The 19059-nt window shown below is 40.5% G+C and overlaps 1 protein-coding gene and 1 pseudogene across 1 annotated transcript in view; one reads left to right on the forward strand and one right to left on the reverse strand.

The window, feature by feature from the left end:
• Positions 1–19059, reverse strand: part of CDH8 (cadherin 8) — a 603855-nt gene that overhangs the window by 187590 nt on the left and 397206 nt on the right. The gene's annotated exons all lie outside the window — the stretch shown is intronic.
• On the forward strand, positions 5567–8390 carry LOC137097576 (factor in the germline alpha pseudogene; annotated as a pseudogene).

The raw sequence follows: 19059 nt of genomic DNA on the forward strand, positions 1-19059 counted from the left end.
AATTGTTATTATGCACTGTTGTTTATGAATGTTTTTGCTTTATCAATGTATGTATTTTGTTTCGGCATCGAATTGTGCCGACTGTGTCTACCGCCCTGAGTCGCCTTTGGGCTGAAATGGGCAGGATAGAAATAATGTAAATAAATAAATAAATAAATAAATTGTAGGTGAACTATAAATCCCAGTAACTACAACTCCCAAATGTCAAGGTCTATTTCCCCCAGACTCCATCTGTGTTCATATTTGGGCATATGGAATATTTGTGCCAAGTTTGGTCCAGATCCATCATTGTTTGAGTCCACAGTGCTCTCTGGAGGTGGGTGAACTACAACTCCCTAACTCAAGGTCAATGTCCACCAAACCCTCTAGTGTTTTCTGTTGGCCATGAGTCCTGTATGTCACGTTTGGTTCAATTCCATCATTGGTGGAGTTCAGAAGGCTCTTTGATTGTAGGTGAACTATAAATCCCAGCAACTACACCTCCCAAATGATAAAATCATAATTTTTTTTGAGTGATGGTCATTCCTTGTGTTGTGAGACTTTTTTTTGCCAAATTTGGTGTGATTTCGTTCACTGGTTCTTTTGTTTTTAAGGTACTCATTATGCACAGAGCATTTTTAGATAGATAGATAGATAGATAGATAGATAGATAGATAGATAGATAGATAGTTTCTGCATTCAGGGTGAAGGGGGAGAATAATTACTGGACTATATATTTGAAATGTATGTTGAAAGCAAATAAGCAACAGAGACTGGCCTACTAGCACCAGATATCTGTAGGCAGAAATCACACACCCTGAACTGAATCAATGAAAGCAAGAGTAAAAGAACACCATTCTGCATTGTAGCCCTGTTTTACAATGGCAAGCGTATATTCATCGATACTCATCAGATAAACAAGAAAAGGATGTGTGAAGGGGAATTAAGTATGTTAACATTTGGTGATGTTTTATTGAATATTTGAACTTCTGCTCTGAGACACCTTCTGCCTAATGTGCCATCCTGCATAAAATTCAAAGTTAAATGGCTTTGAGGAAATGCAGAACACTTAACTTCCTCTACTGTGATAATTAGAATTCACAATCTCTTTCCTCTTCATTCCTTATTCATGCTGACATGGGGCCCTTTCATACAACGCAATGACGGCATTATGATTCCACTATTAGTGCCATGACAAGTTTCTATGGAATGCAGTACTGGGACAACTATTTATTTATTTATTTAAAACATTTATATTCCGCCCTTCTCACCCCGAACGAGACTCAGGGCAGAGCACAGCATATATATGGCAAACATTCGATGCCAGGACACAAATTCATATTCTAGTTCTTATGATATAAGCAATCACATGATCACATATGGTTGAAAAAATGCATGTTGCGACTTACACTATGGAAGATTCTAGAATACTCTAGAAAGTTTGATGATGCAGTATTAGTGCCGTGTGCAAAAGCCAGAAAGCCCTATATAAGGCCAGACTTTTGAACAGTGAGGGTCAGTCAGTTGAACATTGAGACAGTATCGTTAAACATCGTTTTACATTGTTCTTTTTACTGTAGTTATGCCTCGCACGTGTGTAAATAAAGCACTATGGAAAAAAGATATCAAGGTAAATGGACTCCGTCAATGCTGTCAGACTACTGCTGGAGCATTGTAAGAGACAATCCTTTCCTTGAATACAAAAGAAAAGTCAAGAGAAGCAAACAGGATAAAAACTAAAGTCACGATTAAAGCGACATTTAGACTTTCAGACTTTTCAACTGCATTAGGCCTACTAATATAGTTTCTTGCTGCACAAACATAAACAATAGACTAATTAAATAAATATTTCTCATGTATAAACTATTGGCAATATAATTTGACTAAAATTTAGTAAATATTCACGGTTTATATACATGCAGTAAGGTTAGGCACATTATCATAATATTAACAAATTACCTATTGTGGAGAAAATTGAAATAGCTGTTGCATAAAAACCAGAGCCAATTAAAACATTTAATTATTATATTTGAATTCAGCATGTTAAATTTATTAAGAAACGGCACGTTTCTTTTCCGTAACTGAGAAAAACTGAAAATTTGTAGAACAGTGATTATCCGTGACCTTTGCATGCCTTTAAGAGTTCTGGGTGTGTCTTACAACATATCAGAATGCACTTAAAATGAGTATTTTGAGACAAAAAAAATTATCTTAGAAAAAGAAAAGGAAGACAAGCAATAGCAATTTTTAGACCAATCTTGGTTTGGCCTTATAACAGGAAAAGAGAAAGACAATATCTTGAATGGATGGATTCAATCAAAAAAACCAAAACTCTGAGTTTGCAAGACCTGAGCAAGTTTATAACAGAGTGACTTGGGAAACTCTGATTCATTCAGTTGCCATACATAAAGATGACTTGATGGCAAATAACAGCAACAACAATATAACGAGTGTGCCCTAATATGGAATTTGGGTTTCTTTTCCCACCAGCATTTGCTATCTCTGCATTCACTATTTGCTTCTAAAAAACACATGTTATCTATATAGATATATTGAAATAGGGTGGGAGAGTGGCTGTCAGTTGAACACATCTAACTGTAGCTGCTTAGTGTCCCAATCCTAGGAAAAAGTGGTGCATAAATAAAATGAGAAGGAGGATGAGCTTGAACAGACTGCAGGGACTATACACATGTGTTCACAATTCCCATCTGTTCTGTCGCCGCTGGACCTGAAATGAAGTGCTTTTAAGAGAGGATGTGTGGCTTGAATCCAGCGGGAAGCCAGGGCCCCTGAAAAGGAGCCTTTAGGAAAATTTTCCTCATTAAACAGTCTTTAGGAGGCTTGAGCTTAAATAGAACAGTCCTTTATTGATGAACAAACAGGAATTGTAAAGCTTTCTTGGTAAAAAAAAAAACCAGTTCTCTCAAACTTGTCCACAGGGAACAGGCACTATCTTCAATTACTTTGTTCTAAGGAAAATTCCCCTTTCTAGCTCCTCCCAGGCTACTGTAAACCTAAACCTGACTGAATTGAATCCACTACCGGCTGAACTGCATCTCAGAACCGAGCAGACGTACCAGCAGGCCTGTAGTCACTTAGCTGGAGATCTTGACGATTAGAGCTGTTATTCCCTCCGGAATTCCTCAGGGCTGTAAGGCTGTTTCCCTGGAACCTTTGGGAATCTTTAGAGGCTCTTTATTTATTTATTTATTTATTTGCTTTATTTTTATACCGCATATTTCAGCCAGACAGGCGACTCTATGCGGTTTACATGGTACAAATTATTAACAGTGTTAGTGCAATTAAAACGCAACAAGTGCGACAAACAGGATCAATAACATCAACCCACAACAGTTAACGAAACAGAACAGGACAGTCAACACACACAACATAATGCCTCAGTGAAATCAGATCCGATCTCATAATCCTTGTGCCATTCCTATGTTCCATTTACCGTCTTCCTTGATTGATTGCACTGTTCAACCAAACGCCTGTTCCTAAAGCCAGGTCTTAACCTTTTTCCGAAACGCCAGCAACGAAGGTGCCTATCTGATGTCTGCCGGCAAGGCATTCCATAGCCGAGGGGCCACCACTGAGAAGGCCCTGTCTCTCGTCCCCGCCAAGCGCGCCTGTGACGCAGGCGGGACCGAGAGCAGGGCCTCCCCAGACGATCTTAATGTCCTAGTCGGTTCATAGGTGGAGATGCGTTCGGAGAGGTAAGTGGGGCCAGAACCGTTTAGGGCTTTATAGGCTAAAGCCAGCACCTTGAATTGTGCTCGGTAGCAAATTGGCAGCCAGTGGAACTGGCTCAACAGAGGAGTGGTATGCTCCCTGAGTGCCGCTCCTGTTAGCAACCTGGCTGCCGAGCGCTGGACCATCTGAAGCTTCCGGGCAGTCTTCAAGGGCAACCCCACGTAGAGCGCGTTGCAGTAATCAATCCGGGATGTAACCAGAGCGTGGACTACCGTGACCAGACTGTTCTCCCCCGGGAAGTCTTAAGGGACGAAGCCTTTGTACAGGAGGACGTCTGTATACATCCTCTGCAGTGACTTCCCTTGCTGAGACTAACTGAAAAATGGCCCCTTCCCTCCAAAAAACCCAGAGAGGGGCGGGACCAGGGATCCTAACTATTATTGACAAATGGCTTGCCCTATGAATGCAGCCAAAGAAAGCCACCTATCTGCAAAGTCCCTGCAACTTAGGACTATGAACAAACACTCAGTGCAAAGCACAAAATTGGAGCCCCTGGAACAGCCGTTCCAGAACACCATCCCAAAAATAACTATGTTATTTGAGCGTTATTGTAGGTTTTTTGGGCTATATAGCCATGTTCTGGAAACATTATTTCCTGACAGTTCATCTGCATCTATGGCAGGCATCCTCAGAGGTTATGAGGTCTCACAACCTCTGAGGATGCCTGCCATAGATGCAGGTGAGATGTCAGGAGAGAATGCTTCTAGAACATCACCCGGAAAATCTACAACAACCCAGTGATTATGGCCATGAAAGCCTTCGACAATATATACATAATTTGTAATGTGAGTTCTGCAGAAGAACATCTGAAACGTGCTTTTTATAAATCTCTAGGTAAGTATTTTGTCATTTTAAGTGACTTAAGACCTTGGGTGTTTTCTTTAACAAAAAAAAAAAACCAACACTACAAGGCCTTCATTTGAAGCCTTGAAATGCAATTGATTTCTTCATTCTCCTTTGTTCCCTCTGCTCAGTCCTCTGCAGCCATTATGCCTTGTGTTTCCTTCCGTGCTTACTGCATAAAAGTAAAATACTATGGGCCACAAAAGAAAACATCAATTCTCTTTATAATACATTCTTTATACAGTGTTTTCGAGGATGAAATATAAATAAAAAGGCAGTTAATTGACAAACCCCTAAATTGCCGTGGCAAAGTAAAAGCAAAACAAAACAATGAATTAGAATGGCATTCGTAAGCAATTGGACGATTTAGTTATAATTAATATAGGAATCTATACAATTTAAATAATTTAACCAGGTATTTTCTTACTTCACCAAGAGGGATACATTATAAAACATATCTACAGGTTTTCTTTATTTTCAACATTTTGTGGCTAAAGAATTGGGAAGCTTTAAGAAGAGCTGTATTGTAGCCATGGAGATAGTTTCTCCTGTATTCGGTCTGCAACCTTATGGACATAAACTCTAGCACTGTTGGCACAAAGGAGACTCCAGAGGTATTTATCATTCTAAAACTGGGGGAGGTCATTTTCTGAAGGCATCTCAAGAAGCATCCTTTAAGGAAATCCATCATGCAGAGAATTTTGTCAGAAGGAAGAAGGAACCTCCAATACCAGTATTTCTTCCATCCATTGTTTCTGAATTTTTTTCTTCACTGATATCCTCAAACACAAGGACTTCTTCCTAGAAACCCAGTGTAAATCTGGTTTTCCTGCAATGCCTGCACTGTCAAAGAAAATATGCCAGCCTTGCTTGACTACCTGCCTCAGATAACATAGTACAAGATCTCCAAGCCAAACCATCGTTGGTGGCCCTTGGGGACACTCTTCCTTTCCGCATTGCTGCTTAGCTGTCCCAGGTCGTCCTCCCTCGGATGCAGGGTGTGTGTGCGGATGTGCGGCCGGGCCCCCTCCCACTGCTATCGACCCCCCCAGCAGAGGTGCTGGGCACAGTCCTGAGCGAGCACTTTGGCCCGCTGCCCGTCATGGCCCCCATCACACGCATGAGGAGGAAGCCCTCTGGGCACTACTTCCCTACTGAGAACTGGGGGCAAGTCCTGGGCCGCCGGCGGGCCACCAACGCCAAGGAGAGGGAGCGGATACGGAATCTGAACAGTGGGTTCTCCAAGCTCAAGTCCATTGTGCCGCTCATCCCAAAGGACCGGAAGCCCAGCAAGGTGGACATGCCGAAAGCAGCCTCCGAATACATCCGCCTCTTGCACCTGATTCTGGAAGAGAACCAGGACGCTGAGTAGGTGGGTCCACACTCATATCCATTACCATGGCCCGATCTGGTGGCAGACGCCACCCAGAACAGCCTGCCCATGAGCACTCCACCTCCTGGCTGCTACGTCAAAGCAGAGAGTGGTGTGGAAGTGGTCTGGGCAAACCCCGTGGTGGAGACTGCAGCTGTTTCGTGTCCCTGGGGCCAAGCCCTCTTGCCCACTTAAGTTGGGATTGTGGAGCTGCACAAAAATGGGTAGATGAATTCTCCTTTTGAATTGGATGGAAGATCCCTCCCTCGAGACTAAGCACTTTGAAGCTCCTTCATGGCCTTTTTTCTTTTCCGTCTGCACTTGTCCTGTTTACAACAACATAGTACAAAACTATAAACTATGAAATATTGTTCTTTAAGGAATCCAGTACACATTTCCTGCATTTCTGACTGTTGTAAGCATAGATACAATCAGATGTCCATGTTGGTTCGGGTGCTTTTGATATTGTTCAACAAGTGCATCGTGGAACCGACAGCTTTAAGGATAGTCACTTGTGGTAGTCTTCTCTGCATCTATCACAAATATAAATCTGCTAAGACTAGCCTTTGAAATATAAGGGGGTATCTACTAGGGGTATGCAATTTTTCATTAGTCGTCGTAAGTCATATCAAATTGTTAAATTAGTACTTACAACTCAATATCCAATGCAAGAGTGTGACCCGTGCCAAAAACTTAAGAATCAAAACTTACCCAATACTTTTTTGTTTGACTTTTGTCAATCTTGGAAACCTCCTAAAGTTAGTTTCATTTTCAGCAAAGCGAAACAAAGCAAAGTCAAAAAGGCTGCCTATCTTCCTTAAATGAATTGCCTCTCGCCATTAAGCGGGGGAAGCAGCAAGGAGAAATCAGAGTTCGTTGGTAAAGAGACTAAAAAAGCACAGGACTCTGGATCATGTAGTTTGGGAAAACAAGGAGTCCTATGCTAGAGAATACAAAAGGCTCTGCCCTAAGATTGTATATTTATTTATTTATTTATTTATTTACTTCATTTATATACCGCTTTTCTCAGCCCTTAGGCGACTCAAAGTTGTATACTCTCACCCAGGGTTGCATACTCTCACCCAACCTATTCAACTTGTATGCAGAACACATCATGCAATGTGCAGGACTTGACGAATGTAAGGCTGGGGTGAAAATTGCTGGAAGAAACATTAACAACTTTAGGTATGCAGATGACACCACTTTGATGGCTGAAAGTGAGGAGGAGCTGAGAAGCCTTCTAATCAAGGTGAAAGAAGAAAGTGCAAAAGCTGAGTTGCACTTAAACATTTAAAAAAATAACCAAGATTATGGCAACAAGAATGATTGACAACTGGGAAATAGAGGGAGAAAACATGGAGGCTGTGACAAACTTTGTATTTCTAGGTGCAAAGATTACTGCAAATGCAGACTGCAGTCAGGAAATCAGGAGATGCTTACTTCTTGGAAGGAGAGCAATGACCAATCTCGATAAAATAGTTAAGAGTAGAGACATCACACTGGCAAAGAAGATCCGCATAGTTAAAGCAATTGTATTCCCCATAGTCACCTACGGATGTGAGAGCTGGACCATAGGGAAGGCTGAGCGAAGGAAGATAGATGCTTTTGAACTGTGGTGCTGGAGGAAAGTTCTGAGAGTGCCTTGGGCTGCAAGAAGATCCAACCAGTCCATACTTCAGGAAATAAAGCCCGACTGCTCATTGGAGGGAAGGATAGTAGAGGCAAAGTTGAAGTACTTTGGCCACATCATGAGGAGACAGGAATGCTTAGAGAAGACAATGATGCTGGGGGAAATGGAAGGAAAAAGGAAGAGGGGCCGACCACGGGCAAGATGGATGGATGGCATCCTTGAAGTGACTGGCTTGACTGAAGGAGCTGGGGGAGGTAACGGCCAACAGGGAGCTCTGGAGTGGGCTAGTCCATGAGGTCACAAAGAGTTGGAAATGACAATGAATGCATAACAACAACAATTGCCCTAAGATACAATTCCCAGAAATCCGCTCAGCATCAGAAAGCCCCATCAGGATAGGGGAGAAATTTGTCCCTCTGTAGCAGCAGCCAGCCAAAGTTCCAATAAATTGTTGAATCTTCAGAGGAGGACAGACTGATACTTCTAGTAAGTATATCTCTGTGCTGGGCTGGGAAAAAAGGAGCCCCTGAATTTTTTCCACTTGCACAATTACTATGATAAAAAGTAACTGTGCTGTCGCGCACTGGGCCTATAGCAATTGGCTTTTGAACAGGACGTGCTCTTTGTGCCCAGCGGGAAGCCGGGGTGCCTCGGATCAGAGGCCCTATGGGTTTTCCTATACAAAGTCTTTAGAAGCTTAAAGGTTTAACAGTTCTTTATTATTGCTTAAGTCTTCAACAAACAATCTTAGATCTTCAACAAATCAAATAAATGCTTCTTAACTTGTCTACAATGGACAGGCAACTTGTTTGGAGAACTATTTCTTTCCTTTACAAGGAAAACCCTTTTTGACCCTTCCCTGGGCAATCTGCTTTCTAGGCTTTGCTGGTGTGGGCCCTACTCCTGGCCCCAAATTGCTTCTTGGGTACCCGGGTAGACCTACCAGCCAAGGCTCTGAAGAATTTCCAGCTGGAGTCCTTAGGATTTTTCCCACAAAAGTTGTAGGTCTGTTTCTCCAACCCCAACAAGGGTTGTGCTGTAAAGCTGTTTCTCTTAAAAGCCGTTCTTTAGAAACTGTCTTAAAGCTGTGAGGCTGTAAATTCCCCAGCCAGAGCTTTTGGGACTGTTTTCCCCCAGACTTTGTAAGAAACAAAGCTTCTCTACAGGTAGAAAACTTTCACATCCTGTAGCTGAGCTTCCAACTGTAAGACTGAACTAAAATGGTTCCCTTTTCCTCCTGAACCTGGAAAAAAGGGCGGAACTAAAACTTAACGATGATAGACAGGTGGCTAGCCCCATGATTGCAGCCTAGCAGGAACCATCCAACTGCAAAATGCATGGCCAGAAAAAGCACATGCAAATGCTCAAAGAACAAAAGGGAGTTTGGAGCTCCTGGTATAGCCATACCAGCACAGTAACAACTAGGGCTGGGCGGTTTCATTTGTTAATTTCGTAATTCGTTATTAATTCGTATTTAAATTAGCTTACGATCCGATATTGAGCCATGCAGGAGTAATTAAAAATTGAAACAATTTTTTCAATTTGTTTCGTAATTGTTTCGAAATTGTTTCATAATTGTTTTGAAATTGTTTCGAAATTGTTTCAGAATTGTTTCAGAATTATTACGAAATTATTTCCGTATGTCTGGTGCAAGTTTTAGGGTTGCTGTTTGTTTTATCAGTGATAAAAAATAAATCATCACACCAACAGTCGACAACAGAGGGAGAGGGGATGCTTCAGAAGTTCCCCCTGTCCCATTTGGAGGGGTTTTTAGCATATTGCGCAATTGCGTCCGCCATTAACGAATCGATTCGTAATTGTTTCGTAATCGATTCGAAATTTACGAAATTTTGTATATCTTGAAATTTTTTAAAGAAAAATTTCGGAATTCTTTTAAAAAACAAAATGCAAAAAACCCCTAAAAACGAATTGAGTTTAGAAACAAATTTTTCCGTTGTTACCCAGCCCTAGTAACAACATTTTGTTAACTCTCGTTATAGTAACAGAATTTTCACTAACTTTACTTTAGAAACATTTTAGAAACAAAATACCGGTTTTTGTAATGAGTTTTGGATTATTTTCATCAATCTCATAGTTCTAGTATCTCCACTGATCACTTAGAGCAAAGGGACAGAAAATCAGCTTCATGGCAGCTAAACAATGCGTGGAGCTAATCCTGGTCAATGCAGGACAAAGCAGCTTAATGTGCCCTTGAACCACATTAGCCAAAGTCATGGGTTACTCTAAATTCTACCCAAGATTCCAAGGCAAATTACAACTTTGTAAACAGTTGGTCCAATTCCAAGATGGAACTTGCCACAATTGTTTGTTGTTGTTGTTGTTCATTCGTTCAGTCGTCTCCGACTCTTCGTGACCTCATGGACCAGCCCACGCCAGAGCTCCCTGTCAGCCGTCACCACCCCCAGATCCTTCAAGGTCAGTCCAGTCACTTCAAGGATGCCATCCATCCCTCTTGCCCTTGGCCGGCCCCTCTTCCTTTTGCCTTCCACTTTCCCCAGCATCATTGTCTTCTCTAGGCTTTGCTGCCTCCTCATGATGTGGCCAAAGTACTTCAACTTTGTCTCTAGTATCCTTCCCTCCAATGAGCAGTCAGGCTTTATTTCCTGGAGGATGGACTAGTTGGATCTTCTCGCAGTCCAAGGCACTCTCAGAACTTTCCTCCAACACCACAATTGTTTACACAGCCTTTTTATGTCTCCTGGGCTCCAGCTGCCTGGGAACAAGGGATAGTATTCACCATCCTCTCTTATTTTCTTTGTTGGGGCATTCTGCGAGAACTGCATGGGTAATGTCAGTTGGTCTTTATCTGAAGCGACTACTTCTATCACTCTCACTAGCCAAAAGCAGTCACTTGGTTTCTGGTGACACTGCTTCTGGTGAGGTCATAATACCCAGCCTCTGCAAGGCAGTTTCTTTGAGTTGATGACACAATAGTAGGTTTGTTGGGCATGTGGACACTGAGTTAGGTTGGATCCGGCCCAATTCAGCTGTCCACACTACAAAAGCACTAGGAAGGTCCTGGAAGCTATGGAGACAGTCATGTGGACAGCAGTTGCAAATTGAGTCTGGTTTGTTTAGCCAATGTAAACATGTTTTTACTCAAATATTCTAATTAACTAAATGACCCAGGCTTTCAAATCTGATGAAAATGTTAGTCATTCGTGCTCCGGTTATCTAGATTTATTCATCCATAACAGTTCCATATTTATAATTGACACTTAGTCACCATTGTGACACTATTCCTTTCCAAAACCTACTTTACTAGGCATAAGCTGCTTTCAGTCAGAACACAGCTGAATGTTTCTGTCAGATTTAGGAGGAGTTGGATCAGGAGAGCTTAATTAATTACTTGAGGTGTATCTATACTGCAGAGTTAATACACTTTAATTATCATGTTTCAATGCTAGGAAATCATAGGAGTTGCAGTTTTACATGCTCTTGTTACATCCCAAATAGATTACTGCACCACACTCTACGTGGGGTTGCCTTTGAAGACTGTTCGGAAACGTCAATTAGTCCAACGGGCGACGGCCAGATTACTCACCAGAACGTCATACAGAGAACATAACACACCTCTGTTATGTCAGCTCCACTGGCTGCCGATCCAGTTCCGAGCACAATTCAAAGTGCTGGTTTTGACCTACAAAACCCTATACGGCTCCGGCCCAGCGTACCTATCCGAACGTATCTCCTTCTACGTCCCACCTTGGAGTATAAGATCTTCTGGGGAGGCCCTGCTCTCGGCCTCACCTCTATCACAAGTGAGGTTGATGGGGACGAGGAGCAGGGCCTTCTCGGTGGTGGCCCCTCGCCTGTGGAATTCGCTTCCCGGGGAAATTAGGTCATCAACATCCCTCCTCTCTTTGAGAAGGAAACTAAAAACATGGATATGGGACCAGGCCTTTGGGTAACCTGGCAGACAGACAAAGGACAATGACGACTAGAACTGGATAGGATTATGACAATGTAGAATGAACCTACAGATTTTGAGCTTGGCGAACATTAATCACTAGATTGGTTTTTATTAGTTCTACTGTAAAGCTGGATTGTTTTAATTGTTTTATAATTGTTGGTGCTATATATTTTATCTTACTATGTATATTGCTGGCATCGAATTGTGCCTTTTGTAAGCCGCCCTGTGTCCCCTTCGGAGGTTGAGAAGGGCGGAGTAGAAATACTCGAAATAAATAATAAAAATAAATAGTTTTACATGGCTTTAGTCTTCTCTGTCTAAAAGTACTGGTGCCTCACCAAACTACAACTCCTATAATTCTATAGCATTGAGTCATGATAAATAAAGTAGTGTCCAACTGCATTGACAGTGTAGTTGTGTCCTTGGTAAAGTTTAGTTGATATGCAAACATTGGCGATAATTTTCAGGTGGTTAAATAAATGGAGGATATTTCGTTATTTCAGCCAGTCTAACATTAAACTGTGGTGTTGTGGAGGTGACATAAGCTTGTTTTACTGCAGTCAAGTTTTATATGGGAGTCAGCTGTTCTTATGAATAAAATCTTAGCTGTAAAATGTTGGAATAAAAATATTCCATGTCTTATAAAGTGCCCTTAAAATTATTTCCAGGGGAACACAGTAGTTGTGAAAGTTCATTGTTCTTATTTCTAAGTCCCAAGAGGGTTGTATTTGTTCAAAATACAGCCATAAATACACATTTCTGTGCTGCAGAGGAACGATAAAACTGCATAATTCACTGAATACTATCTCGGTTCATTATAATTTATAGATGTGGCATGTATTAAGTGTTCTGAATTTTGATCACCTTCTAGGCCAGTGAGATTCCACTGCAACTCAGAAATTCCTTTGTTTATTTCATTTTATTTCCCTAACAAGTACTCCTAATCACATTGTCCTTGTAGCAAGTCCCAAAGATTGTGAGGACATTATACAGTCTTGTTGTTTTAGCTAATTTGCCCTGCTAGCCAAGGCATCTATGCTCAGTCACTTGGTAAATCCATAGTGCAAGGGAATGCCAACTTTTATTGTCACTTAGTTCTGTTACGGCTTTTGCAAAATCTCAGTCAATTAATTGGATCATTAATTTCACAATTTAATACAAAAATGAAGTTATATTAATGGTTTGATTTAGAGCATCTTAAAACCATATCAACAACCTGACCTTCTTTTCATATTAATTTGAAAGTATTCTGATTACCATAGAATAAAGAGACCAGGCACAAATATTGGGTTGAAGCAAGGGCCACATTATTTTGCTATGTCCTATTTATTTAAGGAAGACTTATTTATTTAAGGAAGACTATTTATTTAAGGAAGACTCCAGCAATACATGGAGCGAGAGTTGCCAGATGTTCAAGCTGGGTTTAGAAAAGGCAGAGAAACAAGAGACCAGATTGCCAATATCCGCTGGATAATAGAGAAAGGCAGGGAGTTTCAGAAAAACATCTACTTCTGCTTCATTGACTATTCTAAAGCCTTTGACTGTGTGGATCATAATAAATTGTGGCAAGTTCTTGGTGGGATGGGCATACCAAGCCACCTTGTCTCTTTGCTGAGGAATCTGTACAAGGACCAAGTTGCAACAGTCAGAACTGACCACGGAACAACAGACTGGTTCAAGATTGGGAAAGGCATACGGCAAGGCTGCATACTCTCACCCAACCTTTTTAACGTGTATGCAGAACACATCATGCGAGGATGTGCGGGGCTGGATGAATGCAAAGCTGGGGTGAAAATTGCTGGAAGAAACATTAACAACCTCAGATATGCAGATGACACCACTCTGATGGCCGAAAGCGAGGAGGAGCTGAGGAGCCTTCTAATCAAGGTGAAAGAAGAAAGCGCAAAAGCCGGGTTACAGCTAAACATAAAAAAAACCAAGATTATGGCAACAAGAATGATTGACAACTGGAAAATAGAGGGAGAAATCGTGGACGTGACAGACTTTGTATTTCTAGGCGCAAAGATTACTGCAGATGCAGACTGTGGCCAGGAAATCAGAATACGCATACTTCTTCGGAGGAGAGCAATGTCCAATCTCGATAAAATAGTAAAGAGTAGAGACATCAGACTGGCAACCAAGATCCGCCTAGTCAAAGCCATGGTATTCCCTGTAGTAACCTACGGATGTGAGACCTGGACCTTAGGGAAGGCTGAGCGAAGGAAGATCGATGCTTTTGAGCTGTGGTGTTGGAGGAGAGTTCTGAGAGTGCCTTGGATCGCCAGAAGATTCAACCAGTCCATACGTCAGGAAATATAGCCCAACTGCTCACTGGAGGGAAGGATACTAGAGACAAAGTTGAAGTACTTTGGCCACATCATGAGGAGACAGGAAAGCCTAGAGAAGACAATGATGCTGGGGAAAGTGGAAGGAAAAAGGAAGAGGGGCCGACCAAGGGCAAGATGGATGGATGGCATCCTTGAAGTGACTGGACTGACCTTGAAGGAGCTGGGGGTGGTGATGGCCGACAGGGAGCTCTGGCGTGGGCTGGTCCATGAGGTCACAGAGAGTCGGAGACGACTGAACGAATGAACAACAACAACAATTTATTTGTTTGGGCCTGAAAGCATGTGAGAGCAAGTATCTATTTAAGACAAAATCCCACAGCCTTTCCTTTCCTTTTTTTTAATTTATTGAATACATGGTAACATAATACAGATAATAAATGTCTATTGTGAGCTTACATTGTAAGCCTCAAAGTATTTCTGTATTATCTATTCACCTTTTTTGGAAGTTCATTCTCATTACTATTGCACCCAGAGGCGGCCCTAGGTAATTTTCAATGGTAAGCAAACAGTATTTTGCCCCCCCCCCCCAAACCAATCATTGATATATATATATTCTGTTCGTCGTGGGAGTTCTGTGTGCCATATTTGGTTCAATTCCATCATTAGTGGAGTTCAGAATGCTCTTTGATTGTAGGTGAAATATACATCCCAGTAAATACACTTGCTGCACTTGCTCCCTTGCCTGGTCTGCTTTGGGTCCGGAGGCATGCTGGAAGACCCCGGCATGTGCACCAAAAGTCACCTCTTCTCCTGACTTTCTCCTCAGCCATTGGGACCAGGAGAGAGAGAGAGAGAGAGAGAGAGAGAGAGAGAGAGAGAGAGAGGTGGAGATGCCCACCTTTCCTTAAGGTAGGCGCAAAAACAAAGGAGGGAGCAGAGGTGGGAGATACCTCCAGGCGGAGGGGCTCTCTCTCTCTCTTTCTCTCTCTAGAACATGGCCATATAGCCCGAAAAAACCCACAAGAACCTAGTGATTCCAGCCATGAAAGCCTTCGACAATACATTACATTTTTATTTATATAGATGATCCTTAGGTTCATCTGCATCAATAGGAGCATAGTGTCTAGATCTAAGGAAGTAATGCTACCCCTCTATTCTGCTTTGGTTAGACCACATCTGGAATACTGTGTCCAATTCTGGGCACCACAATTCAAGAGAGATATTGACAAGCTGGAATGTGTCCAGAGGAGGGCGACTAAAATGATCAAGGGTCTGGAGAACAAGCCCTATGAGGAGCGGCTTAGGGAACTGGGCATGTTTAGCCTGAAGAAGAGAAGGCTGAGAGGAGATATGATAGCCATGTATAAATATGTGAGAGGAAGCCACAGGGAGGAGGGAGCAAGCTTGTTTTCTGCTTCCTTGGAGACTAGGACGCGGAACAATGGCTTCAAACTACAAGAGAGGAGATTCCATCTGAACATTAGGAAGAACTTCCTGACTGTGAGAGCCGTTCAGCAGTGGAACTCTCTGCCCCGGAGTGTGGTGGAGGCTCCTTCTTTGGAAGCTTTTAAGCAGAGGCTGGATGGCCATTTGTCAGGGGTGATTTGAATGCAATATTCCTGCTTCTTGGCAGGGGGTTGGACTGGATGGCCCATGAGGTCTCTTCCAACTCTTTGATTCTATGATTCTATGATTCTATGATTAGGTACATAAACTTAGACTTCATTTAAAACAATAAAATAAAATCACAGCTAACACATTACTAGACATAGGAGAACAGCCACATTTGTCCAGACTTTAACGACAAAGTTAAAAGACAAACTAACATAATGCATGGTTTATCAGCATATTCTTTGAGAATGCACTATTTCAAATACAATCAATCCTCATTAAAATTCCCATGCCATCCATTCAACTGAAGACTACAAAGCACTACAGAATAGCTCAGCAGGATGACAAGTCATTTTAACTTAAACCAGCAGGACATACACTGGAACCATTGCAGTAAATATGGATTTTGAATTAAAGATCCACAATTAACTAGACCCAGACTTCTTCACTCTTACATTTTCCCCACAGCTCCAATTACTCATGCCTTCATTTGCTTTCATCAACTACACATGTCTTTTCAGAGCTTGCTCCATCCTTCAGCTCTCAAGGTATGGCAGTAATCCAAAGCACAACTGAAAAGGCCATGAGAGCAAACAATATCTGATGTGGCACAAGACAGTACTGCATTTCCAAAAACTTGAAATAACAGGAATAATAATAATAATAATAATAATAATAATAATAATCTATATATATATATAAATGCTCTGTGCATAATGAGTACCTTAGAAACAAAAGAACAAATAAACGAAATCACACCAAATTTGGCAACAAAACGTCTCACAACACAAGGAGTGACCATCACTCAAAAATTATGATTTTGTCATTTGGGAGTTGTAGTTGCTGGGATTTATAGTTCACCTACAATCAAAGAGCATTCTGAACTCCATCAACAATGGAATTGAACCAAACTTGGCACACAGAACTCCCATGACCAACAGAAAATATTGGAAGGGTTTGGTGAGCATTGACCTTGAGTTTGGGAGTTGTAGTTCACCTACATCCAGAGAGCACTGTGGATTCAAACAATGATGGATCTGGACCAAACTTGGCACAAGCACTCAATATGCCCAAATATGAACACAGATGGAGTTTGGGGAAAATAGACCTTGACATTTGGGAGTTGTAGTCACTGGGATTCACAGTTCACCTACAATCAAAGAGCATTCTGAACCCCACAAATGACAGAATCAGGGCAAACGTCCCACACTGAACCCCCATGACCAACAGAAAATACTTAAGGCCATCCAATCCAACTTTCTTCATCAGGACAAGAAAACGTAATAAAGGCCTCCTCACAAAGAGCCATCCAGCCAAAGATATAGATATAGATATAGATATAGATAGATAGATAGATAGATAGATATGATTCACAGACAGAGAGATATAGTATCATATATTTGAAAGAGACCCCTAAAGGACAATTCTATGTTCCAGAGTAGGCAAACCAGACATCAACACTGGCAAAGAAACAGCAAAAAATACTGTTTACCCACAAGCATAAAGAAATTACAAATATTAGAAACCACCACTTTCTCATTACTTTATTTTCCAGATCAACAGACTGGGCCACAGCAATGTGCGGCAGGCGACAGCTAATAATAATAATAATAATAATAATAATAATAATAATAGAAACTGGATCTTTAGAACTACAGAAGCATTGCAGTATTAGTTTGATAGAATTGCTGAATAGTAAATTACTTCAAAATGTCAAAATGTCTTTTCTTTATTTAACCAAAATAAATGAAATCCAGATGCAGTAGAAAAAAATTAGAAAACTTCCGAATAATATAACATCTATCTCTCTATCTGTCTGTCTAAATTGCTCATTGACACATGTTCCCTGGGTGGTATACCGTCTGTTAAATATATTAAATATAACATTGATGGAATAAAGCAGTTACTTAAGAAATAGACAATAAAAGCAACATAAAATCAGCAGTAAGGAACAATGCATCACATAAAACCAACTGGAAACTAACAACATAATTTTAAAAGGCTATAAAATAGGGAACACTTCTCTACAGAACAACTTGTACAGGTTGAGTATCACTTATACAAAATTCCAACATTGGATGGCTGAGAAAGTGACAACTTTGCTTTGTAATATTTGTATATAATATTTGTTTCATAAACAATTATCAAAAATTTTGTATAAAATGATTTTCACATAATATATTTTAGATAGCTTTGAAACATAAATGAACTTTATGCTTAGACTTGGGTCCCAGCTCTAAGATATCTCATTATTCATTCCAAAATCCAAAGAAATCTGAAACATTTCTGGTTCTAAGCATTTTGGATAATCAATATTCAACATGTAATCTGTTGCCTGAAACCTGACATTTAAAAACCAGAACTTAACTGTGCCAATGTGATTTGATCAGTAGGGCTGGGTGGTTTCGTTTCGTTAATTCGTAATTCGTTAATAATTTGTTAATTTTTTCAATTACAAAACGATAACGAACCATTCTGGAGCAATTTTTTAAAAAAACGAATTTTTAAATAGTTTTGTAAATGCTTCGTATTTCGTTACTGTATTCATTTCGTTATTGTTTTGAGGTCGTTTCGTTATTATTTCCGCATGTCTGGGGCAAGTTTTATGGTTGTTTTTTGTTTAATTAGTGAAAAAAATTATAATATCACACCAACAGTCAACAACAGAGGGAGAGGGAAGCTTCAGAAGGTTTTGGAGGTTTTTTAGCGTATTTCGCGGTCGCGTCCGCCATTAACAAATCGATTCGTTATTGTTTCGGAAATCGATTCATTAATGTTTTGTAATTTTTTTCACATTTACAAAATTTCGTAAATATCAAACCTTTTTAAAGGAAAATTTTGTAATTATTTTAAATAACGAAACGCAAAAAACCCCAAAAAACGAATCGATTTTAGAAACAAATTTTTCCGTTGTTACCCAGGCCTATTGATCAGAATGGGATGAACTGAACTAATTTATTTCAGAATTCAGAGATCAGGTGAATTGGATGCATAGAGGTAGCCACAAGGTAGGGGTAGCCAGTTAACAAAACTGGGATTTAAATGAAAGAGCACAGAAAAGATTTAGGTCACATCTACACAGACCATATGTCAGCTCAAGTATGAATACTAGAGATGGTTTTAGAGTCCATAGCATCCACAAGATACACAGGATCAATTTGTGGCATTCCCTTGCATTTAAAAATGTTATGTGAAGCTCCAGATCACACCTATATTGTGGGCCAGAGTGAGCAGTTGGGCAACTTCATATTCAGCAGTGACCAAAGCTCTTCAAACCACTACCCCACTAGCCCTGGGCTTATGAAGTCAGATTGAGCACATGACTGTTAACCTTTTTTTTTTCTTTTTTTTCCCTTTTTTATTATATATATAGTTTAATACATACACAACATTTATAGTTCCCACCACCATGAGGATTATTTTCTTTTACATATTAATCCTTTTTGAGATGAACCTTATAGATTAACATTCTATATAACATTTGTCTCCTATTTCTTTCTTTCTTTCTTTTTTCTTAAATATTTTTTTAATTAATTATTTGACACAATCTCATATATAATCAGAAAATATACGTTCAGAAATACTGGAACATGTCTAGATCTGTATGTAGACAGCAACTTGTACAAAGTAGGTATAACATATTATACCA

This window comes from Anolis sagrei, chromosome 8 (genome assembly GCF_037176765.1).
Source record: "Anolis sagrei isolate rAnoSag1 chromosome 8, rAnoSag1.mat, whole genome shotgun sequence".
NCBI lineage: Eukaryota > Metazoa > Chordata > Lepidosauria > Squamata > Dactyloidae > Anolis > Anolis sagrei.